This window comes from Saccostrea echinata, unplaced genomic scaffold, assembly GCF_033153115.1.
Source record: "Saccostrea echinata isolate AGI-Se365-2 ecotype Australia unplaced genomic scaffold, CSIRO_AGI_Sech_v1 ptg000064l, whole genome shotgun sequence".
NCBI classification, from domain to species: Eukaryota; Metazoa; Mollusca; class Bivalvia; order Ostreida; family Ostreidae; genus Saccostrea; species Saccostrea echinata.
The window spans coordinates 341,994-367,461 of record NW_026889813.1 but is presented as its reverse complement, the minus strand read 5'-3'; the positions used below and the strand labels follow the sequence as shown (position 1 = coordinate 367,461).

The 25,468-nt window shown below is 33.0% G+C and overlaps 1 long non-coding RNA gene across 1 annotated transcript; it reads left to right on the top strand.

The window, feature by feature from the left end:
• The first annotated feature begins 10,409 nt into the window (after nucleotides 1–10,409).
• Nucleotides 10,410–14,812, top strand: LOC133175818 (uncharacterized). The gene is made up of 4 exons (XR_009719328.1): nucleotides 10,410–10,788; nucleotides 10,934–11,026; nucleotides 12,391–12,485; nucleotides 14,709–14,812. It is a non-coding gene; the product is annotated as an uncharacterized LOC133175818 (long non-coding RNA).
• Nucleotides 14,813–25,468: the final 10,656 nt, after the last annotated feature.

Here is a 25,468-nt window from a genome sequence, read left to right as displayed (position 1 = left end):
AAGACTGTGCAATTCTAAATAGACAAAATATTATCTAAGGAGTAATATTCCTCTAAAAGACTTTGAAAATTCTAATGAGACAAAAAATTAATTGCGGAGTAATATTCCTCTACAAGGCTATGTAATTAAAAAAAAAAATTATCTACGGGCTAATATTCCTCTATAAGGCTATGTACAACACTAATAAAAAAAATCTTATCTACGGAATTCCAATAAAACAAAATATAGACACAACATAAACAGAGTAATAGTCATCTGAGAGAGTATGTGTAGTTCTAAAGAGACATCCAGAATGCGGGGGTGAAAACTCAACACAAGTGGACGTAGACAAAGTCTTTACTACAGGGTAATATTCCTCCAGCAGGCTGAGTATGGACAGTTCTTTTAAGAAAAAAAAATTGAACCTCCTAGAGTAATATTCCTCTAGGAGGCTATGTACAGTTCTAATAAGACAAAATCTGAACTACGGGTAATATTGCTCTAGGAGGCTTTATACAGATCTAATAAGACAAAATCTGAACTACGGATTAATATTCCTCTAGGATGCTAAGTATGCACAGATATATTAAGACAAAATTTGAACTATGGAGGAATATTCCTCTAGGAGGTTTTGGAATATTCGTCTAGGAGGCTTTGTACAGTTCTAATAAGACAAAATCTGAACTGCGAAGAAATATTCCTTTAGATTTCTATGTACAGTTCTTATAAGACAAAATTTGATCTATGGAGTAATATTCCTCTAGAAGGCTACGTACAGTTCTTATAAGACAAATTTTGACTTGCAGAGTAATATTCCTCTAGAGGGCTTTGTTCAGTTCTACTTAGAAAAAAAAACTTAGCTACAGAAGGCTATGTGCAAATCTAGTGAGACTATTTAGTTTTAGTTTTAACTACGTAGAAATACTTCTCTAAAATAATTTATATGACGGAGTAACATACAGCTCTTGTAATACAAAATCTTAACTATACGCTGTTACATTCCCTAGACAAAAAAAACCTCAAAAAACTCTGGACTAACATTCCTTTAGTAGGTTATGTACAGATTTTAGTAAGACAATAAAAAGTTTTTTTTTAAATTATTCCAGGTATATTGCTCTAGAAAGATATGCACAGTTCTAGTGAGACAAAATCATACATGAATCTGAAGGCCCCGGAAGGATAATACAGCTCTATATACATGTAGTTAGACAAAATCTTTAGTAAGAAATTATATTCCTTTCTTTGGGCATTTCCAGTAAGACAAAATCTTAACTAAGAAGTAATATTTTTTTCTAGTAAGCTTTATACATGTATAGCTCTTGTAAGTTTAAATATTTATTACTTATAACGTTTGAAATTGATGTGAATAAGTTTTAATGAAGTGGTTTCCAGCGCTCATGCATTGTCCTCGCCTTCATTTTGAACGTGTAGAGGAATTGAATAGTGGTATATTTGACTTATACATGCAGAGACTGAACTAGGTCTTTATATCGTAGAGTCCTTGCACAATCATTTCACCATTCAAAACCCTTGGTATATAGTGGAGGATTATTTCTGCATCTTTCTTGCCACATTTTTTCTTTGCAATTACAGAAAACGCTGCATCTACGTACTCGTGTGTATCCAATACAGAGGAATCACTGATGTACAATGTCCCTAAAAATAATAAAATTAGTTATTTGATATGAAAAATTCAGAATGAATATACATTTATATATAACATATATAATACATAGTCTCCTGAGCTCGCCTATTAATTAATAAGATACTAGGTCACTCACTTCCGTGCACGCTTGTTTTCAGTAATGACAAATCTGCATTTTATCCATTGCACAGATGGTCATGATTTAAAAGGGTTGAGGATGCTCCTTTGATAACCACGGAATGTGCAAAGTCAAATTATTTTTTATTTAAGAATGCATATTAATTAATATATCAACTTTCAAAAACAGACTCTAATGAAATATTATACTTACAGAACACAATGGATAAATTTCACCAACAAAACTTTGAATAAAAATATATTTTTTAAAGACCAGTTAATTAAATTAATTTTTTCAGCAGAAAATCTGTAAAGTTATTTAACTGGTAATTTTTTTCTCAGATGGATACATGATGTAGAGATGCATGTACATTATGTATAAACCTACGTACAATGTAAAGAAAACGTTGTTTATTCCGAATATCTTAAGAGATTATTTAGGTTAGTTAAAAAAGTATTTAGAAAAGTAAATTTCTCCATTTTTTCCCGAATAAAATCGACCGAACTGATTTAAAAAATAAATATTCAAAGAGCCGGCGAATTGCTTACATTCCTCCTTTAAACTAAAATATGTTTAGAAATACATTATTGTAGAAGAAGAAACATAAAGTCTAATAAACACCTTCTACAGTATATTTAGATAGCCACAGTAGTTGATGTTTCAGCCTTGAAAGTTGAGGGGATCCAGAATTTTAGATAGACCCTCTAAAGCATACAGCATTACAGGCAAGGGTCATATTTCCACTGCGGGTAAAAAAACAATCACAATTTCCTTCGTGCAAAGTCTGTATTATTTTTTTTCTCTTTTGGCGCAAACCATCCTGAAACATAACCCCCCCCCTCTCTTATTTAAAAAAAATCATCTGTAAGAATATAAATTTTACTCCGCTTAAATACTATGTACCCTACGTTTTTTCCATCTACAGAAGTTGACGGTATAAAGAAATTTTACATCATTAAAAATTGAGTAAACTCACTTATCTGCTTATTGTTGCAGATAAAAAAAGGTTCCTGAATTTTTTTCTTTTTAAATCCGCTTGACACTAAGCTTTACATCGTATTTTATAAAGATATGATATTTATATAGATAAGGCACTATTCTTAGCAATATATAACCCCATCTTCAAACAAAAATACTGAATTATTTTATAGGAAAACTTACTGCTTTTACTCAAGTTTTTAGTTCTTGCCGAAAGATCTCTTTCACAGTTTAGAAGTATTTTTTGAAAAGGTATGGGCCAGAATGAAAGTTAGTTACTGGTTATAAAAGTCTTGTAATAAAACAACTTGACATATTAAACGGACATTAACAATAAATCAAACTCTTCTCCGCCGCCACCCACTGCGAGCATCTTGTAATACTCAAGGATGCGATCACACTCTATCCGTGCTGGTCATAGGACGAAGACAACTGTTCGCTAATCTATAATGGCAATTTAACCTTGACAAATGGTCTGCAATTGATCATACAAAGGGTTTACTTAGCTTTCAAACAATGTTGCAATCATCTGGGTTGTGCAATTTAGTCTAAATATTCTCACAGATTGAACGAGAATGAAAAGCATATTTTTCCTTGACCAAAAAGTTATGTAACTTTAATTTTAACATTGAAACGATATCACTTTTTGATATGTATTTTCATGATGTGATAATTCAAACTTTTGGGCAGAGGGCTTGGGATTTCTTTAATATAGGCCCCAGCTGTAGAAAACAATACTGTAACATAGTTTTTTTTTAATAAAAGGCTTCTTCGTTTTTTTTTTACTTGTGCCTGTTATAATTTGGTGTTGTTTTTTTAATTTGGTACAAATATTTATTTTAACTAAAGGACACACAAAATATTTTATTGAAATCAAGTCTGAAAGAACGACTTGAACATTAAAATGAGGAGTACTGATAATTGCATGAACCAAAGATGCGCAAGTTGAAGCAATTCAATTGAAACTTGACTATACTTTTAAGGCAATTTGTACATACTAATAAAACGAAAATGTCTAGGTGTATAATCATTTCTTCCAACCTCCGTAACAATTCATTACAAACACATGGTAGATATTTGATCAAATGTTCAGTACATTGACATGAATGAGGGTCTCAACCTATCTGAATGTTGGAAATGGTAGACATGTAAAGAAACTGTGTTCATTGAGTAAGATTTAAGTCAAATTTCATACTACACTGTCCTTTTTATCATAACCTAAGACTGAACTATCTTAAAAAGCATTCAAAACACAAAGGAACGTTGTAATTTATAAATATATATATATATTTACACGTATGCCAATTTCCTGATAATATACGTGCTATGTACTCGCTATTTATTTATTTAATTATGTTTTATCTTATTTTTATACCTGCAACATTGTATGAAATTTGTACATGTAGTTTGTAGACGTGTCGGCATAACAAAAACAAAAATTCTTGAAAAATTGAAACAGGCCACCTTGATTTTATACTGATTCTGTAATTGTGACTTCAATTATAAGCAATAAGTCCGTCGTATAAAGTAATCACTTATTAATAAATAATTGTTTATTTGCCGAGTTGTTTAATTTGGTACATTAATTACCATAGAGCTGTAGCTGTAAAACCACTTCAGGAATTTCCTAAGTTCTATATAATATTTGTGTAACAAACATCGAGGAGTAATATATCTTTTTCTAAAATATAAATAAATAAACAAGTGATGCTATTTGTTAACTGCATGTTTCTCACTGTAAGGTTGATCAGTAAATGACCTGGTTCTTCACATGTTAGCTGATCAATAAATGATAATCAAGTCCTTTGTCTTTGAATATTTCGGAGTCTTTTAATTGAGTATGTCACATTTGATTACTTTGTGTTCAATTAATTACTGTCTGTCCTCCTGTAATCTCTGCTCGTCCATAATTATTGTAAATATGTATATATGTACCCCTTGTACCATTCATATGGTTTTTGAGAGAATAAATGAATGAATTAATTAATGTTTGCCATTATAAAACATTTATTTTTAGCTACGATGTCGTGATTTAATATCTCGAAACAGTTTTGAAATGTAATGATTCAATTCCGCAGTAGGCAGCCTAGCCTGAAGGGTTCATGACACAATTAAACTTGAGTCCAAGTTGTTTATTCTTGAAAAGGTTTTTAAAGATCTTTTCTTTTATTTATTCCATATAAACGTTGTTCCTTTATAGTCACCTACCACAACGGACTGTGATATATAAAATATAACTCATGTATATAGTTATAAAGATGAATGTGCACTGTTTGCAAATAAATTATGGCCTGGATGAGTCAAACCATGCAGTTAACATTTTCCAATGTATTGACACTCAAAACATCGTTTTCCTTGTGGCCTCATCCTATACCCCAACTTTACTATCGCAAACTTCCCTTATTTATGCAGCAATATACGATTATGACTTGCATATGAAGTGCACGTCTCTCAGTTGATTCGATGCGCAAGAAAATGTTCTACGTACGAATAATTTCTAAAACAAAGCAGCCTTTTGATAAAAGGGTAATGATGATACATGTATAAGAATATCAAAAATCCCGTTTAAAGTCAGAATTCTACATGTTCTATAGTCTAAAGTAGATACAATGACTTCATTTGCAAATACAATCTGTCTTTAAGTCGAATGTTGACTGACGTTTTTCATACAAATTATTGGGCCGTTATACTTACACACTTGCATATCTTAATATTATTAATTAAGACCGTATAACTACGTATAAACATGAACATACAGTATATATGCACTGCATATATCTATCTGTACCAGCTACATGTAGGTGCGTATTAAATGCACATTTAGGTGCTACGTCGTAATAATATAATATTGTTCTGTTTGTCCTGGGTTCGGGTTAACTGAAAGAAACCAAAAAAAAAAAAAAAAAAAAAAAAAAATACAGATGGATAGATCTGATATTGCAAGAAATGTGAAAGGGGAAGGCGTCCTGCAATAACTTCTAGACTGAGGTGGGCTATTCCACCTAAGGAAAAGATCCACATTTCCAGACGAAAAAAAAACTAATCCAGACCAGCTTTCCTGCCGGAAAACTTTGCAGAAAGAGTGAAGGGGTCTAAGCTAGCAACCAGATTGTATGCTACTTAAAATTAGTCATGCAAAGCATCTCACCTATTTATTAATTGACTCGTTATCCAAGGTGCAATACCAGTTCACAATGTCTATATCATGTGCATTCGTGTTTTATTTAAAATTCATAAAAGTAGCCAGGGAATATTTTAGAATCGTGTTTCCTCTTTAAACCTTATCGAATTATGCAGATATTTAATTATATTCTTGTTAATAACAAAAAGGAAATTGATTTTACATGTAAACATACTTACCTGTATTTTATACTCACCGTATATCTCATTGTTGGAAAAATGAGTACATGTACATGTAGTAAGGCTGAAACTTATTTGGAACAGTCTTAAATCTTATTTATTTATTTGTTGTTGTTTTTTTTTATTTATTCAACTATTTATTTTAAGAATGTAATTTATCTGATCTGACTTACCGTTGTTGCTTGAGTGTCGAGAATAAATATTTGGATCAGTTTCGTCACAAGCGTCTTCCACAATGTCCTTATGTAACTTTCTGCGTAATATAGGAGAGATAGTTTGACTCCTTTGTAAATGTACTGAGAAGTCCACGATTTACATATACTTCATGTCCCGAAATCCATCAAATTGCATACTCTAGAGCACGAAACAAACCGTTCATATCACATTTGCTGCAACCCCAATGACGGTGAATAAAAAGTCCCATTTTTCTTTAATGATTCAGCTCATTTCTCAGATTGGACAGCAAATGTCTGTTTATTATTGGTGGTTCACTGTAAGAATGCACACGTGTATACCTAACACTACCAGGAAGTACTATTTATTTTGATATGTGATCCATGACCTGCAATATTGTATTTCGTAATATCGGACTAAGCGTTTTCGTTACTACAAACTTAAATAAACAAATAATAGAAGCACTTTTTATGCATAAGAAAGCCAGTAAGTTAATCAACACAAGCAAAACAAGTGTAACTGTAGTAAGGAGGCTATATCTTTTTCTTCGTTTTTGTATCCAGAACAAAACAATGTTTTCACTGGGACCGGTAACATACTTTGCTTGATTTTACTATCATATTATTGAAGATATATAAAAATAGGAAGGTAAAATCTAGCAAAGTATGTTACCGACCCCTGTGATTGTTGTGGTTAAAGATGCAATCATAAGATTGCTTCCAGGGACGTAGCATCGTTTTTGAAGGGGGGGGGGGGGGCAACCAGAGGAAAAAAATCAACTTACCTCAAAAAGACTTGACAAGCAAAAAAAAAAAAAAAAAGGAAAATCGTCCAAACTCGGAAATCCTATTTCGTGGGGGAGGGGGGGTTGCAAATTTTATACACACACTACAACATTACCCTTATTTGACTGTACTGCAACAAAAAGTGGGGGGAGGGGGCAACCACCCTTTCATGAACATTTTCAATAGTAAAAAGTTATGGTTGGAAAAAAGTGGGGGGGGGGCAGCCCCCCTGCCCCCCCCCCCGATGCTACGTGCCTGGCTTCTGATCCGTGGCTGGACACACTATGTATATTCATTCTTTCTTTATTTCCTCCGATTGTAGATTCATTATTATACAAAATACCAAGTCAAAGAAAGTTACTTAACGTAAGTGCTAACTTGTACAAAATTGCAAAAGTTAATGAGAAAATTAACGTAGTCTGGGAGATATTCACATGTAAAATATCGTATGTTTACATAAAATAAAATGCAGATTTTGGCCAAAAAGCTTATCAACATAGGAAATCATTTTTAAAGTGCACCTATAAATGTACATGCATGCGACACGTAAAAAAAAAAAAAATCAAAATTCCAGTTTCATATGTTTGATATCGATGTGTGACAACATGAAATCATTCAACGTTGTATTTTTTTTTTTATAAAAATGAAATTCGGTTCCTTGCTATCTTTCAATTGTGTTAAAGAACAAAAGCATTCATTTAAAAATTAAGTACCTCGAGCTCCTTCTTTAAATTATAACAATGTAAAGAGAAAAAAAAATGATCCGGGTTGAACATTGAATTTTTTAACTGGGATTAACTTTTTTTTTGAAAGTTGAGACCAAATTTAAACACCCGGTCATTTTGAACAGTTTAGTTTTTCTCCGCACTAGGTTCAACGAAATTTGACACAGTCGAATACATGTATCTACCTCGATTAGATATCTAATTTTGATTAGGACGTTGATTAACAAGATTTATACGTATCTCCTTGACTTATATGTTTTAATTTAATATAAAGTTAATTTTTTCGCCTAAAATATTTTTTTAAATCGGATAAGCAGCAATTTCATAATATTCTAAATAATAGAAGTTGCTGATCTGTACACGACATGTCTCATTTTTATGTTTGATGCCACAGTCATATATGGCAAAAGTCGAGACGAAGCAATCAGAATAAGGTTTATCCTAAGTTACAGTGTACCTTTTAAAAGAAATTAAAATCTTGTCAAAAATTTTACCTCCACTTATAATTCCTATGGCCCTAGTCTTGTGAAATGTAAAAACAAGATGATCGAATGTTGTCTAGTCGTATTAAATACAAAAATTTATCCTCAGTCCACATCAATATAAACATTTAACTCCCCAGTTACGTGACCATGACTTTATGTTGCTCTTCCAATAAAAGAAAAGTTTTTGTATTTTAGAGTTTTTCATTTCTGATGCTTCTCTGATCCGTGTGACTTGACCTTGTCGTAATGAGTTTTGATCAGGGTCAGGTCACATCATATGATCATTATAAACTTAAGGACAATATTAAAGATTCATATCTCATTATAGAGCTATGTGACAACAATATTATACACATCAAAACCAGTCACCATGTCTATGTCCAAATGACCATTGCGCCTCTACATATTTGATTATTATTATCTTCAAATGTTTTCTACATGTATATTAAAATTATCGATATTTCAACAGCTGTTCAAGAATTTTATACTTCTCAAACCGGTGACATTGACCTTGTCCAAATAACCCTAGGTTAGGATGAGGACATACCCTTAAGGTCAAGATCTAGTAAATGACTTTAGACTAACTTTTTGGTGCTAGATCCATTATGACGTCATAATCAATTTCAACTTTCTTTTTCCCGTACTCTACGGCTCTAATAGAATTATGTAGAAAATAAAGTATTTTCATGGAAATCAATTTGAAATCATATGAAAAGTAATCCCGATACCTATATTCAATTTAATTTTATTTTAAAGAAGAAGCCAAGAACGTACAAATTGCCGTTTTCTGAGAGAGACTGTAGGCAATCTGGATACATTTCCTTTGTTTGATATGGAAAAAACTCCCGCATTCATGACTGTTTTCTAAATTTTTCATTTAAAATGACAGTGTAAAATATGATTTTTCGTCTTGTCTATCTACAAAGTATGCCCCGAAACACCTTATTTGACCAAGCTAAAGTTACAAAGCATCATTAAAGGAATTGATTTCTCAAATTTGAGAAATCTGTAGGCACCTTTCATTTACTAGATCTTGACCTTAAGGACAATTGATACGAACAAAAAATCTATGCCTGAATTGATAATTATATAATTTGACTTATTTTGGCTAGAGGCCATGGACGGGCTAACCCCCTTAGGGCCATATAAAAAAAAAAAAGTTGGGACTAATTAGATATTTGTTCAGACAAATTTAGTACCTGTTTGGACAAATTAGATTTTTTTTTCGGACAATTTTTTTTCCTTTTGACGAATACATGTAAGTTATCGGAAAAACTACTAGATATTCCTTCGAATAAATAAGATATTTTTGATAAGTCGAATTGAAATAGTTTTAGGACAAATTAGCTTTCTTTCAGACAAATAAGATACATGCATTCCTTCGGACAAATTTAATATTTGGTTTAAATGAGCTTCATTTTCTTATACAAAAGTAACCATTTCTCTGATAATCGGTCAAAGCAGATGCAGAAAAATCACGGATGGTACAAAAAGGCATATAAATCAGTGCACATTGGGGATAAACTTATGATATTTAAGCATGGAATCATTATTTTTTGAAAGATATAGTCTCATAACTGCAACGGTGTGTGCAAACAAATTGAGTAACGCGCGTTATGAGACTATTTCTTTCAAAAAATAACGATTCAATGCTTATATTTACATTTTTTAACTCCTTGCCTTGACTGCAAAGGTGTTTTTTTTATTTCAAAATCTCTGTATTATCCCTCGGGTAAGTTACATTTAATGGAAGAGCCATTGCAACAGCTTCTATTCAATGTGAGCGTGAAATTTGATTTTCGCTTATGACATTGCTATGAGGCGCCGTTTTGGTATTTACTGCCAAAAAGTGATATCACCTATTCGAATAAGTGATATCACCTATTCGAATAGGTGATATCACCTATTCAAATAGGTGATATCACTCATTCAAATTGAATAGGTGATATCACCTATTCGAATAGGTGATATCACCTATTCGAATAGGTGATATCACTTATTCGAATAGGTGATATCACTTATTCGAATAGGTGATATCACCTATTCGAAATGAATAGGTGATATCACCTATTCGAATAGGTGATATCACCTATTCGTGCTGAATAGGTGATATCACCTATTCGAATAAGTGATATCACCTATTCGAATAAGTGATATCACCTATTCAATTTGAATGAGTGATATCACCTATTCGAATAGGTGATATCACCTATTCGCATTTCTTACAACAACAAATAATGAATGCTCCCTTCCTCAAGATTATCTAGATTTTCATTGGAACCAAGCAAATTCGGGCTGCGTTAGGGTCTGTAAGTCTCGTCACGTGACTCGCGAGATTTTTCGATAATATTAACTTCCAGGTACCTCACACATGAAGATGTGTATTGGGTTATGCATGTTTATGGTTTACACAAAGCGTATAAGGAAAGTTTAAGCAGTTGTACAAAGCTGAAGGGTTCTCCGACTTACGATGGATAAATTGAGTGTCATAAAAGCTTGGGTGCGAGCAAGTAGGAGGAGAATTTCGATCGAAGTACAGGTAAACAAGTCAGAGAATGTCACCTGCTTCTTGGGTACATTCTTGGGTGAAATAGAAGTCTTATATTATACATTTGTATCTGATTAGAATAGTTTTGTTATCATCATTCCAACTAATTTATTAACAAATTTTTCTTGAATTCGAGGATAATGATGTTATTACCAGCTGATTAAGGAGGAGTAGTGTAAGTGTCAGATGGGTACGAACGTCATCTTGTGACAGCATCACCTTTGTATGGGTAAATAATTTGTTCAGAATACGCTTCATTTATCAACAAAAATTTAGCTGTTGCATGTCAGTAGGTCTAGTTTTTTTAAGTATTCAATGTTTGAAAGCACTTATCAGGTCCAGTACAATCTTTTGATTTAGCTATATATATAGCTTTATTAAGCTGTTCAGAATAGCTTAATTTAGCTATTTTATCACACTTTTTCTTAAATGTATACTTTTCTCAGCATGCACAAAAAGTCGCACCTAATGGTGCAGTGATGATACTCAACCTTGAACTCATCTGAAATTGATGCATTTAAAACTCACTCATTAAAATCTCCTTGCATACATGTGATAATTTTTAGGCCCAAATACTGTACAGCAGTCCTCAAAATACAGGAATTTGGGTGAAAATACTGTACATTGTTCATCAAAAAACTATACAAAAAACTGTAAAAAATATTGACCAAAAATCAATGTAAGAGGTTCATTTTTTAAGCTCTTCTGAGCCAAAGGCCCAAAGAGCTAATGCTGTGGCCATTTGTGCGGTGTGCGTAAACTTTTTAGAATATGGGCCATAACTCAAGAACCCTTTGGCCATTATTGTCAAATTTGTCACAGGGTATCCTTGGGCCAAGGGCTTCTGTTTATACTAAAACTAGGGTTGTGACCCTTAAACAAGGGGAGATAATTAGGAAAATAGAAACAAATGAGACTTTGTACTCAAAGTTCTAAAAGTTTTTGGGCTACATATGCAAATGATACAGTTACTTCTTCAATGAATTTATAAAGGAGGCCAATTGTGGTCAACAAGATAATTGATTAATTCAGTACATTCAATGAGAAGCAATCATACTTATCCATGCCTCAATGCACACAAGGTAGTGGACAGTTACTCAAATAATAGAAATTAATCTTTTGCTTAAAAGTAATCAATAGTTGCAAAGTTGGAGCTATCTTTGATTTTGCTTGTTGTTTCGATAGCCCATAGCCCATATTATTATATGAATAGTCAAATACATGCAACTTTTTGTCTATTTCTTATCAAAATAATTTTTGTGAAAAAACTGCATATAAATAGCTAAATCAAGCTATTTTGAATAGCTTAATAAAGCTAAATAGCTATTTCAAGCTATATAGCTAAATTAAGAGATTGTACTAGACCTGCTTATTTCCCAATCCCAACGATAAAACTTTCTTTATATATTCTGCAAATTCTCTCTGCATTTATCATTGAACAAAATTCATATGACTGCAATTATATGACCATATTCTTCAGTTTAGAGAGCATGTTATAGAGGATATTTTGGTTAAAGTTTTGGTCTGTTTCATGCAGTGTTTGAAATATTCTTTCATCTTACACAATTGTATACATTAAGATTTATTTTATAGCTAAAGTACAAGAGAACTGCAGCATCTAAGACTACATGTACATCGACTTTGAATAATCTACCCGGTATATCCTCAAAAAGGCAACTCAAATACAGGTATGAAATTGATGTCACAAAATAAGTTTTTGGACTTACATTTACTCTTATAATTCATATACATATAAAGCATATAAAAAATAAAAATAGAAAAGAATTAAAGGTTCATCAGGTGACAGCTCAATCATGTATGGAATATTATTAGGCCAAATAAAAAAATATGTGTGGTTCCCATTACCTGACCGTCCCTATTTTAGATCCCTGACCCTAAACTTTTTTTCGGCAATATTCATATTTATTTTCCGGAATTTTCCGCGATTTCCGTCATCCACTTCAGTATTAGTTTTAGTTCCAGCAATGGCGGCCTCCATGCAAAAATCGTTTCAACACGTAGTGCAAGTGTTTGATGGTGTTAAATCTAAAGCAAGCTAGCATGGCGTGGCAGTATACCTTTTTCCAGCGCCATGTTTTTTTGTTTGTTTGTTTTTTGGTTGCCAAAATTAAATAAATATGCCCAAGAGTGGCGAGATTCAGTTAGTTGCTCTGTTTACAGCTGGTTTATAACAAGTGCATGCTGATTAGCCCCTTTATTATTTAATGCACGCAAAGGTGTGAAGTCAGGATAGGAAATCACTTCTCGCTTGAAAGCACACAGACAGCTGACCAGGTAACGTTTTTTGGAGTTAGGGGGAAGATAACATGAGAAAACATTTATTTGATTGCATTGATTACGCAAGAATTAGCCCAATGTGTAAGATAGATTAACTTGTAAACTATTAAATAATTTATATCAGGATCATTTCTTTTAAACCGAAAGTAGAAAAAAAAAAACAGTTCATGAGGAAAAGTGAAAAAGAAGACTGCTGATTTTACATGAATAAAGTCAACTTGCAAAACACCAATATACATGTATATGAGAAATGAGCTTGGAAGTATGAAGTCTTCAATGAGGCAAAAAGGTTTCAAGAAAGGATTTAAAATTTTAATAATATTAAATATTTGTAATTCTGACAAATTTGAATGATTCTATGTCATCTTGCTTAGGTGATTTATTTTGTTTTAAACATTACTGTACAAAGTGTAGGTGTCACATTCTTTTCCTCTGACAGCTCTTAGCAGAACTCTCATGTCCGTTTTCTAGTTTATAGTTCAGAATTTATTATTAAGTAAAATAAGAACTGTTCTGGATAAAAGTAATTAATTAATTTCATTTATAAACACTGATTTTAAAAAAAGGATGTTCACCTTGGACTTTATTTTTTACAAAAAGAAAAGATTGTGTTGTCATTATTTTTGATTTAAAAATATTTGTTTCATATTCATAACTAGGGTGCCCCCTGCCAATGTTGACTAGTATATTTAATGCCACATCGAAATGCCACTTATTTTCTCCTTCACTCTGTTCATCCACAAATAAAACATTTCTTTTCTGAACCATAGTTGGAAAAGACTGAATTCAAAATAAACAAAACATTTATTAGTTATGAGTTATATACTCAGCTCTTCACAAAATATTTCTGTTTTTTCGCATTCTATAATCTACAATTTTAGATTTTATATACCTGTATAAAGACTTCCGCAGCAGATTCCAATAGAGAAATCATGATCTATATTTAAGATTTAATGTATAATGCTTAAGATATCCATTAATTTTACTTATAATATACAATTCTGAAATTAATATCATCCTTTAAAAACAAGGATAGCACATATCATCTTCGTAAACACTTAACATTCTTAAAAAAGAAAATATAATATCCAAATAACAGTTAAATAATTCAATTTGCTCATGCTGATTTTCTTCAAACATTGTATTTTCTAGATGAGTATGAACTCGAATGAATAGAATCAGCAAACAACTGTTTGAATACCCAAGACATTTTATTCACACATTAAAGCACATATCTAATCCATATGCTTAAGAGAAAACATATCTAACACTCTACACATAAAATAGTTCACTTATGCTAACGAAAAGAAATAGGTATTATTTAGAAAAATTTAGAAAATCATTTTGTACTAAAAAAAAAAAAAATAAGAAATCCCTACCTACCCTATTTTTTTGGAGGTGTAACCGGAACCACACATTTTTTTGTTTGGCCTTAATGCTGCGTTTCCAAATGCAAAATTAAGGGTATTCGATATATTCCATACAAGTTGTCAATCATTTATTAGTGATTTATACAGAGGTTCATTTGCATATAAATGTTGATAACATTGTTTTACTGTCTTTATTAACTTGTAATACTAAATTTTATAAATTGACAAATTCATTCTTTTTAGAAAGTGCATATAATTTGGAAAAGAGACCATCAATCCACTGGGGGGTATCGCATGAAAGCAATGATTATAGAATATTATAAGGCTGGAGGAGTTATAGTACAACAGGCAGGCGAGTAATGGTACTTTGTTCTGGAAATTTTTTGCCCCAGTTTTATTTTTCTCATTCTGCCCTCCTTACAAGTAGGTGAATTTAAAACGGGACAAATTCTAAGAAGGCAGCATATATCTTTTAAACACAAATGTGTCTGATCAAATTTGAAAAGGGCAAAATTGTTTTCAAGGGTGAAAGAGTGAATATTTTAAAAATTAGAATGGGGTAAAAATATCCAATAATACAGGTTATATATATTAACACAGTACATATGCATTTCTCTTTTCTTTATAATGAAAATAATTTGTTCTGTAAAAGGACAAATTTTGTTCTGATTTGTATCAAATAAATAAATATGTGCCAGATTTATTATTTTGCAGGCACCTAAGTTACCATCAGTTGTGTGTCAAGCTGTGCAAAAATTCTATATCATGTTACAGAATCTTTCTTAAATACAGGTATATGTCTGCTCATCTGGCAATCTTAGGACATCACTGGATGGTTTTGTTTAAAAAGATTACAGAGTTAACACGCACTTCCAGCATGAAGACCAGCCAGTTGCCTCACCTGTCCTGACATTGTTAAAGGTAAATGGTCCTTTCAGAAAAGGATCTGACAATGCAAAGGCTTGCTAATCAATTAAAGATTTCTATTTACTAATAGGTAATTAATTTGAATTTCTGTAGCTTAAAAATTTAATGATGTGAATTTAAAAAAATATTTTAATCAAAATTATTTTTATTTCAGTACTTTGTGACAGTGAAAAGACGTGGCTTTAAATTACTGTATCAGAGATCAATCCAGGTTATAAATCTGAGGAAAACAATAAAGCATCCACTTCGAGCTACTTATATCACTGCCTTAATAAGATGTCTGCATGTGTAACTAACAAAGGACAGTGACCAGTTGTGGCTATGATATCAGAGGGCATCCTGAAAAACACTCATCACTAAGAATAGAAAACTTCAAATGACTTTTGTATCAATCCTTTTGAATTTCATCTGGCTTGGAATTTCAGTAGCCTTTAGCATCCTTCAAGCATTTCATGAAGTACATGTACCAATTTGCAGGCATAAAATGTTTGAAACAGATTGCTTGTCCCAAATAAAAAAAAAATAATTTCTCTGCCAATTAACAGTGTCATAAGCAGTTGATTGATATCACAGTTCCACTGGCATAGTATTTGTGGTTGAATGGTGCCATTTTTAAGAAAACTTTTCACAAAAACCTGGAAAACATCAGATGGAAAGGAGCATCTACAAGAAAAACAGTTAACACTTTCTTGAATATTAACAATGATATATCATGCCCATTTACATCCTTTATATAAACTAATTAACCTAATCATAGAGAATTATGTACAAATTTGTCCTTTTGTGTATTTATAGTGTATTAAATTGATTTTACTAATTTATAAATATTTATGTTTTTCAGTCATTAACATTTACAAATAGAAGTACATATAACATAAAAATATTACATGTTTAGGAGGATAACGTGAAATTGTTATACCACAAAAACCATCGCTGACCTCGCCTCGGTCAGCAATGGTTTTTAAGGGGTAAGAGTTTTACATCACCCAAAATAAACAGGTAATATTTTTCTTGTCATAAAATGCATTTTAAAGAAAACATCAAGGTGAAACGAATGTGCAAACATTCTGCACAGTTAACATTTTTTATTACTGTATATACTGTTACCCGTAGTCATGCATTTTCAACCATTGGGATGTAATGTTTGGCATACAGTATGGTAATAGTACTTGTTAACAAATGTTTTTTAAACCAATCAAATTTGACTATTTAACATGAAAGTGTATCATAACGTCAAATTTATCTAGCATAATGGTGCTGTAAGTAACCATGGAATGTGAGCTTGTGTTAACTTGATCCTGAATTATTAAGTTTTGAATATTGTAAAAAAGAATTGTGCAGCCTAAACTTTAACTTGTACCTGATTTAAATGGAGTTCTGTCATTAACAACTTGGAAGTTGGAAGTTGTCACACTCTTCATGAGTATAATAACTGGGGGATCTGCTTCATTTGCAGATGGATAACACATTCACTCAAAGCACTGTCCCTTTTTCAGTACCTTGTGCAGCCCTGTAATATATAATGACAAATGGAGAAAAATGCCTATTTCAAGAAAAAAAAAGTCTGTCTCATAATTGTAGGAGTATTGGGAAGGGGGGGGGGGGGTCATGAAACTTGGCGGTTAATACAGTTTGTATGTGTAAATGAAAAAATGCCTTCTTCTTTGTAGAATAAAAAATGATTATTTTTTGAGTGTGTGTGACCATTTTTATTTCCGAATAGACAGGGTATCTTATAGCCTACAGAATGAGCTGACCATTTTTAGCTCACCTGAGCCGAAGGCTCAAGTGAGCTTTTCTGATCACTTTTTGTCCGTCGTCCGTCTGTCCGTCCGTCCATCTGTCCGTCTGTCCGTCTGTCCGTCTGTAAACTTTTCACATTTTCGACTTCTTCTCAAGAACCACTGGGCCAAATTCAACCAAACTTGCCACAAAGTATCCTTGGGTGAAGGGGATTCAAGTTTGTTCAAATGAAGGGCCACGCCCCCTTTCAAGGGGAGATAATTAGGAATTAGTGAAAAAATAATGGCATCATTTAAAAATCTTCTTCTCAAGAACCACTGGGCCAGGAAAGATGAAACTTATGTGGGAACATCCTCAGGTAGTGTAGATTCAAGTTTGTTCAAATCATGACCCCTGGGGGTAGGGTGGGGCCACAATGGGGGATCAAAGTTTTACATAGAAATATATAGGAAAATATCTTTAAAAATCTTCTTCTTAAGAACAGCAAAGCCATGATTGGTCATAATTATATGGAAGCATCCTCAGGTAGTTCAGATTCAAGTTTGTTCAAATCATGACCCCCGGGGGTAGGGTGGGGCCACAATGGGGGATCAAAGTTTTACATAGAAATATATAAGAAAATATTTTAAAAAATCTTCTTCTTAAGAACAGCAAAGCCATGATTGGTCATATTTATATGGAAGCATCCTCAGGTAGTGCAGATTCAAGTTTGTTCAAATCATGATCCCCGGGGGTAGGACGGGGCCACAATGGGGGATCAAAGTTTTACATAGAAATATGTAGGAAAATATCTTTAAAAATCTTCTTCTTAAGAACAGCAAAGCCATGATTGGTCATATTTATATGGAAGCATCCTCAGGTAGTGCAGATTCAATTTTGTTCAAATCATGACCCGCGGGGGTAGGGTGGGGCCACAATGGGGGATCAAAGTTTTACATAGAAATATATAGGAAAATATTTTAAAAAATCTTCTTCTTAAGAACAGAAAAGCCATGATTGGTCATATTTATATGGAAGCATTCTCAGGTAGTGCAGATTCAAGTTTGTTCAAATCATGACCCCTGGGGGTAGGGTGGGGCCACAATGGGGGATCAAAGTTTTACATAGAAATATATAGGAAAATATCTTTAAAAATCTTCTTCTTTAGAACAGCAAAGCCATGATTGGTCATATTTATATGGAAGCATCCTCAGGTAGTGCAGATTCAAGTTTGTTCAAATCATGACCCCTGGGGGTAGGGTGGGGCCACAATGGAGGATCAAAGTTTTACATAGAAATATATAAGAAAATATTTTAAAAAATCTTCTTCTTAAGAACAGAAAAGCCATGATTGGTCATATTTATATGGAAGCATCCTCAGGTAGTGCAGATTCAAGTTTGTTCAAATCATGACCCCTGGGGGTAGGGTGGGGCCACAATGGGGGATCAAAGTTTTACATAGAAATATATAGGAAAATATCTTTAAAAATCTTCTTCTTAAGAACAGCAAAGCCATGATTGGTCATATTTATATGGAGGCATCCTCAGGTAGTTTAGGTTCAAGTTTGTTCAAATCATGACCCCCAGGGGTAGGAAGGGGCCACAATAGGGGATCAAAATTTTACATAGAAATATATAGGAAAATATCTTTAAAAATCTTCTTCTTAAGAACAGCAAAGCCATGATTGGTCATAATTATATGGAAGCATCCTCAGGTAGTGCAGATTCAAGTTTGTTCAAATCATGACCCCTGGGGGTAGGGTGGGGCCACAATGGGGGATCAAAGTTTTACATAGAAATATATAAGAAAATATTTTAAAAAATCTTCTTCTTAAGAACAGCAAAGCCATGATTGGTCATATTTATATGGAAGCATCCTCAGGTAGTGCAGATTCAAGTTTGTTCAAATCATGACCCCCGGGGGTAGGGTGGGTCCACAATGGGGGATCAAAGTTTTACATAGAAATATGTAGGAAAATATCTTTAAAAATCTTCTTCTTTAGAACAGCAAAGCCATGATTGGTCATATTTATATGGAAGCATCCTCAGGTAGTGCAGATTCAAGTTTGTTCAAATCATGACCCCCGGGGGTAGGGTGGGGCCACAATGGAGGATCAAAGTTTTACATAGAAATATATAAGAAAATATTTTAAAAAATCTTCTTCTTAAGAACAGAAAAGCCATGATTGGTCATATTTATATGGAAGCATCCTCAGGTAGTGCAGATTCAAGTTTGTTCAAATCATGACCCCTGGGGGTAGGGTGGGGCCACAATGGGGGATCAAAGTTTTACATAGAAATATATAGGAAAATATCTTTAAAAATCTTCTTCTTAAGAACAGCAAAGCCATGATTGGTCATATTTATATGGAGGCATCCTCAGGTAGTTTAGGTTCAAGTTTGTTCAAATCATGACCCCCAGGGGTAGGAAGGGGCCACAATAGGGGATCAAAATTTTACATAGAAATATATAGGAAAATATTTTAAAAAATCTTCTTCTTAAGAACAGCAAAGCCATGATTAGTCATATTTATATGGAAGGATCCTCAGATAGTGCAGATTCAAGTTTGTTTAAATCATGACCCCGGGGGGTACGGTGGGGCCACAATGGGGGATCAAAGTTTTACATAGAAATATATAGGAAAATATCTTTAAAAATCTTCTTCTTTAGAACAGCAAAGCCATGATTGGTCATATTTATATGGAAGCATCCTCAGGTAGTGCAGATTCAAGTTTGTTCAAATCATGACCCCTGGGGGTAGGGTGGGGCCACAATGGGGGATCAAATTTTTACATAGAAATATATAGGAAAATATTTAAAAAAAATCTTCTTCTTAAGAACAGCAAAACCATGATTGGTCATATTTATATGGAAGCATCCTCAGGTAGTGCAGATTCAAGTTTGTTTAAATCATGACCCCTGGGGGTAGGGTGGGGCCACAATGGGGGATCAAAGTTTTACATAGAAATATACAGGAAAAAATCTTTCTCTCAAGAACAGAAAAGCCATGATTAGTAAAATTGATATGGAGGCATCCTTGGGTAGTGTAGAATGAAATTTGTTCAAATGAGAGACCCCGGGGGTAGGGTGGGGCCACAATGGGGGATCAAATTTTTACAAATGAATATATGGGAAAAAATCTTCTGCTCAGGAACAGCAATGCCATTTGTTATATTGATATGAAAGCATCATCAGGTAGTTTAAAATTCAAATCCCCCCCCCCCCCCATTAACTTTTCAATTCTAAACTGATTTTTTTTTTCCCCTAGCCAATGTGCTCAGGTGAGCGATGTGGCCCATGGGCCTCTTGTTATTTATTGTAGTAATTAAATTAAAAAAAAAAAAGAAAGAATGTGTTTTCTACAAAGATCATATGTTATAGACGTGGTATTCAACTTTGTATTCCCATGGTCGATGCATTTGGGTACATATATTTTTTTTATTTGCTTTCAATGACATCGCATTCAATATCCCAAACTCATGTATACCTGTCCAATACTCCAAATTATACCACTGTAAGCTAAGTCAATGCTTTAAATTTATGAAACCAATCTGTAGATAAGCGTACCTTTTGAATACAGACGATTTTAGCATAAAAACGATTTAATTTTCCCTTTTTGCTTAAGTATGTTGGCTAATCTTGGCCCCCTCGGAATAGCTTGTGTTTACGTTTAATATGTAATGAAAAAATAAAGCAATTAAACGCTATTTACCTGCATCTATCAATCCACTTTCTCCTCTTCTTTGCAACAATCGGGGATCAAAACAAACTACAAGTTTAATAATTCCACTGCGATGCTTACAACTTGAGTAATCCATTGTCTCCAAGAACGCTCAGGTACCCGGGAGTTGTAAAACGAAAGTGAAAGTCAACGAGACTTACAGACCCTTTGAATTTTCCTATAGTATACATGATAGATAAGTGTAAGAAATATAATTTGTAAGAAACAAAAAACAAATTATACTGGGGTGCTTAAAACTAAATGCGAAGCTGTAATCCATTGTCTGCAAGAATGGTAAGTTATAAAACGAAAGTGAAAGTAAATGAGAATTAAAGGCTATAGTCTTGGGAGCAGTTGTTATTTCATAAATAATTTGAATAGGTGATATCACCTATTCGAATAAGTGATATCACCTATTCAAAATGATTAAGTGATATCACCTATTCGAATAAGTGATATCACCTATTCGAATAGGTGATATCACCTATTTGATTTGAATAGGTGATATCACCTATTCGAATAAGTGATATCACCTATTCAAAAGGAATAAGTGATATCACCTATTCGAATGGGTGATATCACCTATTCGAATTGGTGATATCACCTATTCGAATAAGTGATATCACCTATTCGAATAGGTGATATCACCAATTCAAATCAAATAGGTGATATCACCTATTCGAATAGGTGATATCACTTATTCGAATAGGTGATATCACCTATTCGAATAGGTGATATCACCTATTCAGAAGCTGAATAGGTGATATCACTTATTCGAATAGGTGATATCACTAATTGAATAGGTGATATCACCTATTCGAATAGGTGATATCACTTTTTGGCAGTAAATACCAAAACGGCGCCTCATACATTGCACTTTCACGGCGTTTTGTGACGTCAAAATAAAACGCATACTTTAACCTTATGACCCCCTGTCCGTGTTATGGTGTTTTGAATGCCGTAGCTTTCCTCATAAAGCAAAATACATGTTGAATGTAAATATACAATATTGTAAATTTTTTTTAGAATAGATCATATACTTGTTTTTGTTTTTTCCCTATTCCTTATTAGGCTTCAAAAAATTACTGGGTTCCAAACCTAAAATAATCCACTTTTATGGAGAAAAAAAATAATGTTTGTCTGGCCCAAGACGAAAATATTGCTTCCCTTCTTTCTACTTATTGTACGCGTGCGCTGAAAAGTTGAAGAAGTTACCATGATCTCAAGTACCAAAAAATAAATGTCGGTACACCCAGAATTTGGATACACTCATCAAAATGATCATTAAAACATACTTCTCACCTTTGCTTACTCCAATTCAATGTTGTTTACAAGTTCTCGCTAAAAATAAAAGTTGTATGACCTTGACATGCACGATAACATACAACCTTTGTTTTTACGGTACTTATATTTTGCAGTCTTTTTTTGCTTTACAGTCCAGTTTAGTTTGTCACATCTTCGCTATACTCATTTTTTTCATACATCTTTCGCTTTATGATAGATACATGTATCTTAAAAGGAACAAATGATTTTGACTAATTATGAAACTTTAAACAAGACAACCGTCTTGATTTACATGTAGACAATTTAACCCTTACATCCCCCCCTTCCCCCCTTTTTTAATTATATGTTATGATACATGTGTGACAATGCATGATAATCATGGTTTTCAATTAGTCCAGTAATCTTGATATTGTTGTGTACGTACATGTATTAATGAATCTTTTCAATCATAATAGGCCTTACCCCCCCCCCCCCCCCCCACACACACACACCCTCTTACACAATTTGAGCGTAAAAATATTTTTGAACTTCTAACAATAGTTATATTATTAGTGTCATATTCTAATTTTTAGATCCCATATAAAAGTATTGGTCTGACTTTTTTGTCAAAAATACGTATATATACATGTATCTAGTAATCAATAAAAAAAAAGTTGTTTTGCCAAGAATACCATATATACTGACACGAACAAATTTGTGTCTATTTGACGTGCTCTATAATTGATCAACGCTTTATTTGGGGGATAAATCGCTTGTTGCAAGTAATTTCCTTGGTGTTAGCTCTACTGACGTTGATTCTAGATCTTTCAGTTGTAGCTGTAAATCCAAAGGGAGAAGATTATAAAAATTTAAGGACATACGCAACGTACTTTACCTACTGATAATTTTTCAAGATATTCTTAATTTAAGATTATAGTGCCATCAGATGTTCGTAGACAAAAAATCGGCATGCATTACCAGGGGGTATGAAAAGATATATATTGATGAAAATTAGTGTATAATTCAAAGAAAAATATACAAAATTACTAAACAAATATTCTAGATGTTTTGTTTATCCAAACTTGTTTTAAAAGAAGTGAACAATAGCATACATAGACATTAAAATGTAGCACACAGTTCCTTTAAGTATTGGAACTCTTCAACTTTAGGGAAAAAGACAATAAAGTTCAAACAACATTGCATATGTCCTTAAGTAGTGACCGGGATAGACCAAAAATATGCCCAACTGGTGCACACCGACAAAATTTACCCTAGATGCGGTTGATTTAATCGAAATATTTACAAATCAGGGACACATAAAAATTATATCGAAATATGAAAAGGAAGAAGAATGTGTATTAATTTATTGATTTATGCGTATTCCATGTTTTCTTATGTTTTAGATAAATAATCACGCGAAGTTTAAGCAAGGCGAGGTAGACCACGAGAAAAGAGTTACAAGCCTTCTCTCTTTTTATGTATCAGTCGAAAACAATACATTTAAAAACAGCTTATAGAGACAACACGGTTACATTATCGATAATATGTAGACTAAGTGCATATTAGAATACAAAAATAGGAAAAAGGTTACTCGACCCCAGACTTAAAAAGAAAAAAAATGGAAAGGGGGAGGGGGTCCATACCCCAAGTGCCTGTGTCGAAAATCTGCAGAAAAATGAAATGTTAGTGAATCATTTTCGGCTTCTTCATTGAAATTCCGCGAACCTTTTGTAGACCTCTGATTTTTCCCATGATTTCATTAACACATCGGAATTCACCAGTAATTAACCCATAACATGTATTTCTGTCGTATTCGCATTACTTTCGTAGTTTTGACATTTCCAAAATTTTGTAGCATTTTTCGCCTTTGATGATAAATAGTGGAATTATAGAGAAATACAGGGACTTACATCACAATTTTAATATATAAATACTGCATTTAGTTGAGTGTAACATCACCCCAAGAAAACCATTGTCAACCGAGGCGCAGCGGAGGTTCACAATGGTTTTCGAGGGGTTAAAATTTTCAATGTTACACTCAACTACATGCAGTATTTATTATATTATACTGAATGTTTTATACAAAAACATATTACAGTGAACCTTGCGCGCATGAATTCTGCGCAGTCAATATATTTTTGGAATAACACCCGTCGTTAAGCAGTGTTAACTGTTGCTACGCTGTTGGGCGTGGTTTCATTTCTCAGCGGGTAATAGTTTTTTTTTTTAGCAAATGTTTCTCGACGAATCGGATTCAACTAATTTACATGAAAGTGTAATATAAAATACAGTTAAAGTATATCATTGAGGGAGTTAGCAAGATTCCAGTTCCCCAAGGCCAGGACTATTTCCCGAGGCGAAGCTGAGGGAAATAGTTTTGGTCGACGGGAACTGGAATCTTACTAACTCCCGCAATGATATACTTTTAACTGTTTTAATATACCGATACAAATGTAAAATTTAGAGGATTCAGATAGCGTGATTTTATAGCAGGGATTAGCTCACTGAACTAACACACGGGGATTAGTTCATTCACATATCATACCAATATAAAAGTAAAATCTAGAGGATTACGGATAACCGGGAATTAGCTCTCGAAGCAGGGATTAGCTCACTTGACTTACGCACAGGGATTAGTCCATTCATAACGATTTCTAGGGAATTAGTCACATCTAAGGATCATGTTATATAGGGAAAAAATCAGTAGAGGTATAATAAAAGAAAATATCTAACAAAACAAGATTTGGGTTTAAAATATCTACCAAAACAAGATTTGGTGACAAAGTAGGTAAACATGGTTTTTACGCCTGATATCCAAAAGGGGTTAAATGTAAACAATGACTTTCTTACTTTTTTAATACCACGAGTATAATTCATAAATATAACCTGTTTATTTTCCATTATTGTTTGAATTTATTTATATGGTATAGTAAATAGTAAATTTATTTATACATTGTAGTGACATGTGTATATGTTATGTTTAAATACAGCTTATAAATACATCAATCACCCAGCCCATCGGGCCTATAAATACAAAAATATATAAAAATATAAATACATAAAGAAAAGAGCGCTACGTTAAGAGATTAACAAAAAGAATATGAAAATATACATAATATTGAAATATTTACATTTTTTAAGTATGAACCTGTGTGCTAAGATAAGAAGTGTCTGTTAGAAGCTGTTGGAAAATCGTATGCCATATAAGTACAATTATTATTCTCATTTTCTGAAAATAAGTGATTGTCTAAATGTAAGAAAGGGAATACAAATATTTTGCAAATTGTCGATGGTAATTTGAAATAATCATACGCATTGCATCCATATCTGCTAGCATTTCGGTGAGCAGAGTTTTGAGGCTGTTTACGA